This window comes from Psammomys obesus, unplaced genomic scaffold (assembly GCF_907164565.1).
Source record: "Psammomys obesus unplaced genomic scaffold, mPsaObe1.curated_primary_1811, whole genome shotgun sequence".
Taxonomy (NCBI): Eukaryota; Metazoa; Chordata; class Mammalia; order Rodentia; family Muridae; genus Psammomys; species Psammomys obesus.
Genome location: NW_026585504.1, coordinates 46832779 through 46841064, shown reverse-complemented (window position 1 = coordinate 46841064; position 8286 = coordinate 46832779).

Here is an 8286-nt window from a genome sequence, read left to right as displayed (position 1 = left end):
ACACACACACACACACACACACACACACACACACACACACACACACACACAAATTCTATACATGATCAACAAATCACTTGGGAGGAGAAACATCAACTTACAAAAACTAGTAGCCTTTCTATATACCCCAAATAAACATGTTGAGAAAAATATAATGAGAATGCTCCCATTTACAATAACATATGTGTGCCAAATAATATACGATGAAGCCACTAAACACGCACATTGGAGAGTCAGCATATTCATTAACGGTGTTGGGAAAACTGGACATCTATACAAAGAAAATTATTGCTTAGACCAGTATCTATCAGCCTGCACAAAAAAAATCAACTCTAAATGGATCAAAGATCTCAATGTAAAACCTGAAACACTGAAACTGCTGGAAGAAAACACAGGCAATGTTCTGTATGATATACATGTAGGAAAGGACTTCTGGACTAGGACCACTTTCTTTCAGGAACTAACTACAATAACTGAAAAATCAGACCTCATAAAACTAAAAAGCTTCCTCACAGATATGGAAACAACCAATTGAGTGAAAAGGAAGCCCCCAGAGAGTGGGAAAGAATCTTTTTCAGCTATATATCTCATAGAGAGAGGTTTGTGGTTCTCCTACTGCCTGGGGGCTATCTCCCATCATCCCACAAAGTCAGGAGGAGCATGAAATGAGACAAGGATTGGCTTGCAAACACTGTGCAGGGATCACAGCTGGGAACGACCACGGCGAACTAGTTCAACTTTATGTCCAGAGAACAAAGGTTATATTCCCCTTGAGGAGTGGGTGGGAGCTCCGAGGATAAATGTGTCTAATTGGTTGGAACTGGGCACTTCAAGGATGCTTGACTTGCTTTTAACAACATGCTCCTACCGTATGAACAAAAACAAACTACCCAATTATCATATAGGAAAGGGCATGGGAGAACTAGCAGGCATCTGTGACAAAGGCCACATATCCAGTGTGGTTAGAGGCATCTGCGTCTAAAGACACTCTCCAGATGTAGTCAGGCAAGAGGTCCTGGTGAGGGGAGATAGTCCTCTACCTTAATGTGGAGCTCAGAATGACTATATAGACAGGAGGACTGCAACCTCAAACAGCAGGGTCATTCTAACAGGGGTCTAGCAACTAGACTATATAAAGGAATCAAGAAATGAACTGCTAAGAAACAGGTGACCTAAATAAAAAAAAATGGGCTAAGAATCTGAATGGAGTTTCCAAGAGAAGGATAAAAGTAGCTAAGTAAGGTCTAAAAACATGGTCCAAAAACAGTGGCTCTCTTGGGATCATCAATGTTCATTGTTGAATGCTATGAGGAAATCTTGGGCTCAGTGGGAATGAAGTTAGAACTCCTTATTTCTGCTTTTCCTGTTTGACTACATGCTTCTAGCAGCACTGGAGTCCAGTTCACCCCTTCACCCCTCATCTCCAGAGTAACGCGGAAGCAATCACATTCATTCACAGTAGTCACCAGTGCAGATGTGACTTGGAAAAGAAGTGTGGCCTTAGGACCATTTTAGTATTAAATAATTGTTGCCCGTGTGGGTGTGTGACGTGTATTCATGTGTTTGTGTGTGTGTGCATGTGTGTCCTAATAAACTGTGAATCCTTTAAGGCTAAGTATTTACATATGGTAGGGGTGTCTTCCTCATTTTAAATAAATCCCTTAAGAAAGTGAAAATGAAAATTTTGGCCTGATAAGTGAGCTGCCTTTCTGCACTCATTCCTACCTTTCCCAGTTACTTCTTAAGAGTGCCCTGTGTTGTGCTAGTCGTAGGCAGAACCTGTTTAAAGGCATGGTCTGTAATGTAGAAGAAAGAGTCTTGATGGGTCATTTATTTCTACAGGTCAAGAAAGAAGCGCTCTACACTGACACTTCAGTGCAGAGCAGGATTACCTCATCACCATTATCTTTCCCCTTTTGTCATTTAGAAACATTTCCAAAGATTACCTAATTGTCACTAATGTCTCGTGATGTAGCGATTACTAAGGTTGTTATCATTATTTGCACATTATAGAAAAAATAAGAGTCAGAGAGTATGCTATCTGGCATATCACGTGTTTCTATTAGACTGTGCTGCCTTGAACTTTATCCCACGTCTGATGTGGCCTTAGCCCTGTTCAGTCCCTTCTCAGGCCTCTCCCTCTTTGCCTCATTCCTTGTGCAGTGTGCCTATGGATTTGTATGACTTCATGCTTTCCCACAATTCCACTCCTCTTATAGATTGGAGCAAGACATAATTACACGACTGTATGTTCTTCTGTTTTGGTCACTTCCACATCATTTAAGTGATTCTAATTGTCTAGGTGTCATTTATAATAGTGAACTTCCTGAGAGTTTATATAACAGTAACTCCCCTAATAATAAAACGCAAGTATTAACTCTGACAAAAGTACAAATATATTGTGTGCATTGCATAATATATTCTATATCCCTTTCTCTAACAGATTCTCCTTATTCCTAGAAAAAAGCAACATATGTGTCTTTAATACAGTGCTTGGTTGATGCTTACCTCCTGCTTTTCTTCCTAGACAGGCTAGCCTGAATAGAGTAGCAATTAAAAATGGAAACTTTCTTTCAAGGAAAGGATACCTGACAATCAAGTTGGCTAACCAAACTTAATTGTCCCTTTGCACTCTTTTCTTAATTATATCATTGTCAGCCAAAACAGAAACACTACTCTACTTAAAGCATAAGAATATTTTAGTGAAACTGAAGTGGCTAATCTTTTATCAATAGCCCGTGTTTTGAGTAATTTAAACAAAATGAAACAACACATCTCTTTATAATTGGTACATGGGAAGAAAATGAAAAACGACCAAAGAGAAAATGAAGTGGGCAAGAAAACAGAATGTTTTTCTAGACATTTTGAAAACCTATTTCTAATGTTTTAATTGGTTTCCAAGTGTGATTACTCAGACAAGATTGTCAGCACCATGCTTGATTCTTTGACTCTATTTCTATAGGGGAAGAAGCAACATTAGTTCTGTGAGCATCAAGCAGGTATAGAAGCATGAGGTAGACATTTATAAATCAGTACTAAGAATACAGATAATTCCTATGAGACTATAGTTAGTCCTAAAGAAGCTTAACAACAAGGAGGACCCTTGGGAAGATGCTTAATCTGCAATCAGAAGGGCAAACAGGATAGACATCTGAAGTAGGAGAAAACAAGGAACAGAACAGGACCCTTCCACAGAGGACCTCTGAAAGACTCTACTACCTGGGTATCGAAGGAGATACTGAGACTCTTAGCCAAACTTTGGGCAGAGTTCAGGAAACATTATGGAAGAAGAGGGAGATAGAAATACCTGGAGGGGACAGGAACTGCATAGGAGATCAACAGAGCCAAAAAATCTGGGCCCAGTGGGGCCTGCAGAGACCAATTCTCCAGACTAAGACCATGCATGGAGAGTACCTACACCCCCCGCTCAGTTTCCAAGTGGGTTCCCTAGTAAGGGGGGGAAGGGTTTTCTCTGACATGAACTCAGTGACCTGTTCTTTGATCACCTCCTCCCTGGGAGGTGCAGCCTTGCCAGGCCTCAGAGGAAGATGATGCAGGCAGCCCTGATGAGACTTTATAGACTAGGGTCAGATAGAAAGGGAGGAGGTCCTCCCCTATCAGGGAACTAAGGAAAGACATAGGGGAAGAAAAGGGAGGGACAGTGTGCCTGGGAGGTAATGGAGGGGGTTACAGCCAGGACACAAAGTGAATAAATTGTAATAAGTAAGTAAGTAAGTAAGTAAGTAAATAAATAAATAAATAAATAAACAAACAAATAAACAAAATAATTCCTATGGGAAAGAATGCTTATCAGTACTTTCTGGATTCTATTGGCCACCTTGACATGGGAGCTGATCAAAGGGCAGGCAACTAGGCAACCAAGTTCATGCCAGTGACTGCCTCTGCTCCCCTTACTAGGGAACCGCCATGGAGGCTGAGATGCCCATGGGCTACATCTGAGCAGAGGGTCTAGGTCCTCTTCATGCAGGGTCTTGGTTCATTCATCAGTCTCTGCAGGTCTCCATCCCTGACTAGATATTTTATCTCTGTTGGTCTCCTTGTGGAGACTTGTTGATCAATGGATTAAGTAGACTTGTTGATCAATGAAAATAAATTGAAGACCCAGAAATAAACCCATGTATCTATGGTCACTTAATTTTTGACAAAGGACCCAAAACTGTACAATGGATAAAAGACAACATCTTCATCAAATGGCGCTGCTGGTCTAACTGGATGTTTACATGTAGAAAAATGTAAATAGGTCCATATTTATCTCCCTGAACAAAACTCAAATCCAAGAGGATCAAAGACAATATAACACCAGATACACTAAGTATATTAGAGAAGAAAGTGGGAAAGAGCCTTGAACTAATTGACACAGGAGTCAACTTTCTGAACAGAACACCAACAGCTCAGGCTCTAAGACCAGCAATTATTAAATAAAACCTCTTGAAACTTAAAAGCTTCTGTAAGGGAAACAACCTAGGAACCTGCCACAGAGGGCCTCTGAAAGCCTCTGCTGTGCAGACTGTCAAAGCAGATGCTGAGCCTGATGGCCAACTGTCAGGCAGAGTGAATGGAATTTTATGTAAGGAGTGGGAAATAGTAAGAGCTGGAGAGGACAGGAACTCCACAAGAACAAGAAAAACTCAACAGAACAAGAAAATTTGAACACAGGGAACTTCCCAGAGACTCATACTCCAACCAAGGACTATTCATGGAGATAACCTAGAACCCTGACAATGCAGCCACTTCTGATGAGAACTGATAGACTAAGATCAGAAAGAAGGAGAGGAGGACCTCCCCTATCAGTGGACTTGGGGAGGGGCATGCATGCAGAAAGGGGGGAGGGTGGGACCTGGAGGGGAGGAGGGAGGGGCTTATGGGGGAATACAAAATGAATAAAGTGTAACTAATAAAAGTTAAATAAAAAATTTTAAAAAAAGCTTCAGTAAGGCAAAGGACACTATCAGTAGATCCAAATGGCAGTCTACAGATTGCGAAAAGTTCTTCTTCAATCCTACATCTGACAAAAGGCCAATATCCAAAATATATAATGAACTCAAGAAATCAAACATCAATACACAAAATAACCCAATTAATAAATGGGGCACAGAACTAAACAGAGTTCTTAACAGAGGAATCTCAAATGGCCAAGAAGCACTGAATGAAATGCTCAATTTCTTAGTCATCAGAGAAATTACAGCTTTATTCACAATAGTCAGAATCTGGAAACAACCTAGATGTCCCTCAACTGAAGAATGGATTTAAAAAAAAAATCTGTGGCACATTTACACAGTGGAATACTACTCAGAAACTATAAACAAAGACATCATGAAATTTGCAGGTAAATGAATTGAACTAGAAAAGATCATCCTAGGTAGGTAACCCAGACCCAGAAAGACACACATGGTATGTACTCACTTATATGTGGATTTTAGCCATATAGAACAGGATGAGCATAATACAAGGCACAGACTCAAAGAAGATAAATAACATAGAGGATCCAAGGGAGGATGCATAAATCTCACTTGGAAGGGGAGATAGAATGGACAGAGGTAATGGCTGAAGGGAGGGAACCAGGTGGGAGAGGGGTTGCAGAGAGTTAAGAGGGTGGAGAACAAACCTGGAGAGAGCAGAGGCGTGAGGACAGAAGGCCTATAGAGAAAATAAAAACAGGGTGGGGTTATCTCTGTGACAAACTGGAGACCTAAGTCAGGGTAGGCTCCTGGGAGGATATGAGGGGGCACAAGGAGAGACTCCTAGGAGCAGAAGCCATAGAGACGGAAGTGGACATCACTATCACATACTTCTTTCACTGCATTCAATATTCAATGGAGAAAAATCCTTCATTTTGTTTCATTTATGATTCTGTTCTATACTAGTCAGAGACTGGCCTACTTTTCAGATTCCACTTTTGATAACTGTTTGTTTTTGATAGTGCTGGTGGTTATGGAAACAGCACCAGGGGCACCTTGCACACAGTACCCAAATGAAGAGAAAACAAGGCTGTACAGGAGACTACCAGTCAAGCTCAGATTGGAAGCTTCACGAAATCACACTTCTAATCCACATTAAGCCCCACTGTAGAGCAAAAAGCAAAGCATTGCTCACTTTGTTCCTTTCCTTTAGTGAGGAAGAACTAAGTTATGATGCTACCTGCTAGCACTTTCAGAGAGCTGTTGCTGTTAAAAGTTCTGTTTGCCATGAGCTAAAGCCCACATTACAAGCAGCATTGCTCCCTTGTCATTTCCTTTCTACAGAACTGATGGGGGAGGGGGAAAGGGAAGGAAGAGTCAAGAAGAGGGGCCAGGAAGAAGGAGAAAGAGAGAACCCCTTTCCATACTCAGTTTAGCATAGTATCTGACTGTTTTTATGTTAACTTGACATAAGCTAGAATCATCCCACACTGGGGGACTTCAGTTTTTTAAAAAAAAATGCCTCCATAAGATCAGCCACAGGCAAGCTTGTGAGCATTTTCTTAATTAATGACTGATTGGGGAGGGCCCAACCCATTGTGGGGGGTGCTATCCCTGGGCTAGTGTTTCTGCATTCTATAAGAAGGCAGGCTGATGGAGAGGTCAAGTATTTCACAAGAAGACCTACAGAGTCAACTCACCTGGGCCTCTGGGGGCTCACGGAGACTGAACCACCAACCAAAGAACATGCAGGGACCACTCCTCAGCCCCCTGCACAGATGTAGCAGGTGTGCAGCTTGGTCTTCATGTGGATCCCCCAACAACTGGAACAGGGGCCCTCTCTGACTCTGATGCCTCCCAATGGATCCCAGTTCCCTAACTGGGCCATCTTGTCTAGCCTCAGTGGGAGAAGATGCACCTTATTCTGTAGTGACATAATGTGCCAGGTTGGGTTGGTACCCATGGGGGACCTCTGCATTCTCTGAGGAGAGGCAGTGGGAAAAACAGGGGAGGGCCGTGTGTCAGGGGGGACTGGAAAGAATGAAGGAGGGTTGCAATCAGGATTAAAATGAATAAATAAATAAATTTAAAATAAAAAAGAGAGCAGGCCTGGATGAACAAGACAGTGAGTAGAACCCCTCCGTGGCCTGTGCATCAGCTCCTGCCTTGACTTCCCTCAGTGTTGGACTGTCACCTGGAGTAAGGTGAAATAAACCTTTTCTTCCTTGGTGTATCCTCACAGCCAAAGAAGCCATAAGACACTGGCCCAGATCCTCTGTCTTTTTAACTAGTTTTTACTCTTGGGAAGTACATAACGTATAAGGAAAAGAAAATCGCTAAGCTTTTATCTATTTCAAAATTTTCATTAAAAATACATTCTTCTCTCATATATCTTGAGCACAGTACTGAGCTTTTAAGTGTTTGAAGAGAGTCCCAGGGCTTTATTGTAGCTGTTCTCTCTCAAAGGTCACAGAAAACTGTACTTCCGCTTTTGCCAAGTCAGCAGGTCCCTGGGATTGTGGGCCCAGGATAGGGGTCTTCCCAGCCAATCTGACTACAGTTAGAACCTCCAGTCTGTCCCTGACATGTCATTTTTCACTCTGCTTTTGTATTGTTTTCTCCAGTTCTGTACTACGTATCCTTGTTTGTCTTCTGCTGTGGTCTCTTCTTCTTTATGTCTTTTCTTCATCTTTGTTGTTAAGGACCCTTACTGTCTCAGAAGCCAGCCTAGGTGGGCAGGATGTCCTTCTAAAAGAGAAGGAAGCTTATAGATTAGGGCTCTGGTTGATTTACATTTTCACAGAAAATGTATATTGGTGACAAGCAGAGCCTTGTTCCCTGGTTACTGAACCTCTGCCAGGCTTGGTATTCAAGTATCTGCTCATTATTCATCATGACCAAGTCTGAGAGTTCCAAATATCAGCTCATGTATGTAAACAAGTGTGTTTACATGTCAGCATATAGCAACTATGAAAATAGCCTCATTGTTTTATGCTTAAAGTAAACCAGAAGACAATGGCTAGGGACAACATCTAGAAGCATCTATTTTACATAGGACAGTCAGGAGAGCTCCCTTTTAAAGCTTTATTTTGAATTATTAAATGATTTTTAAATTTTGAGAATGCCGTGAGGTTGAGTTATTATGGTTTGTTAGTAATTACTAGTGCTTGATTTATCATCTTTCTTGTAGAATTTCTTTCCCATCATGAGTTTAGCAGCACTGAATTGGTGATGATGAAGAATTGGAATCTGGCTACATGCCACAGATTTCGCTGTGTGCAATCCAGCATCCCCAGTTTCTGCACACAATTAGAAGCTAACGCCCTTTGTTGTCTTAGGTTTCTTTTGTCTTTTATATTTGATAATC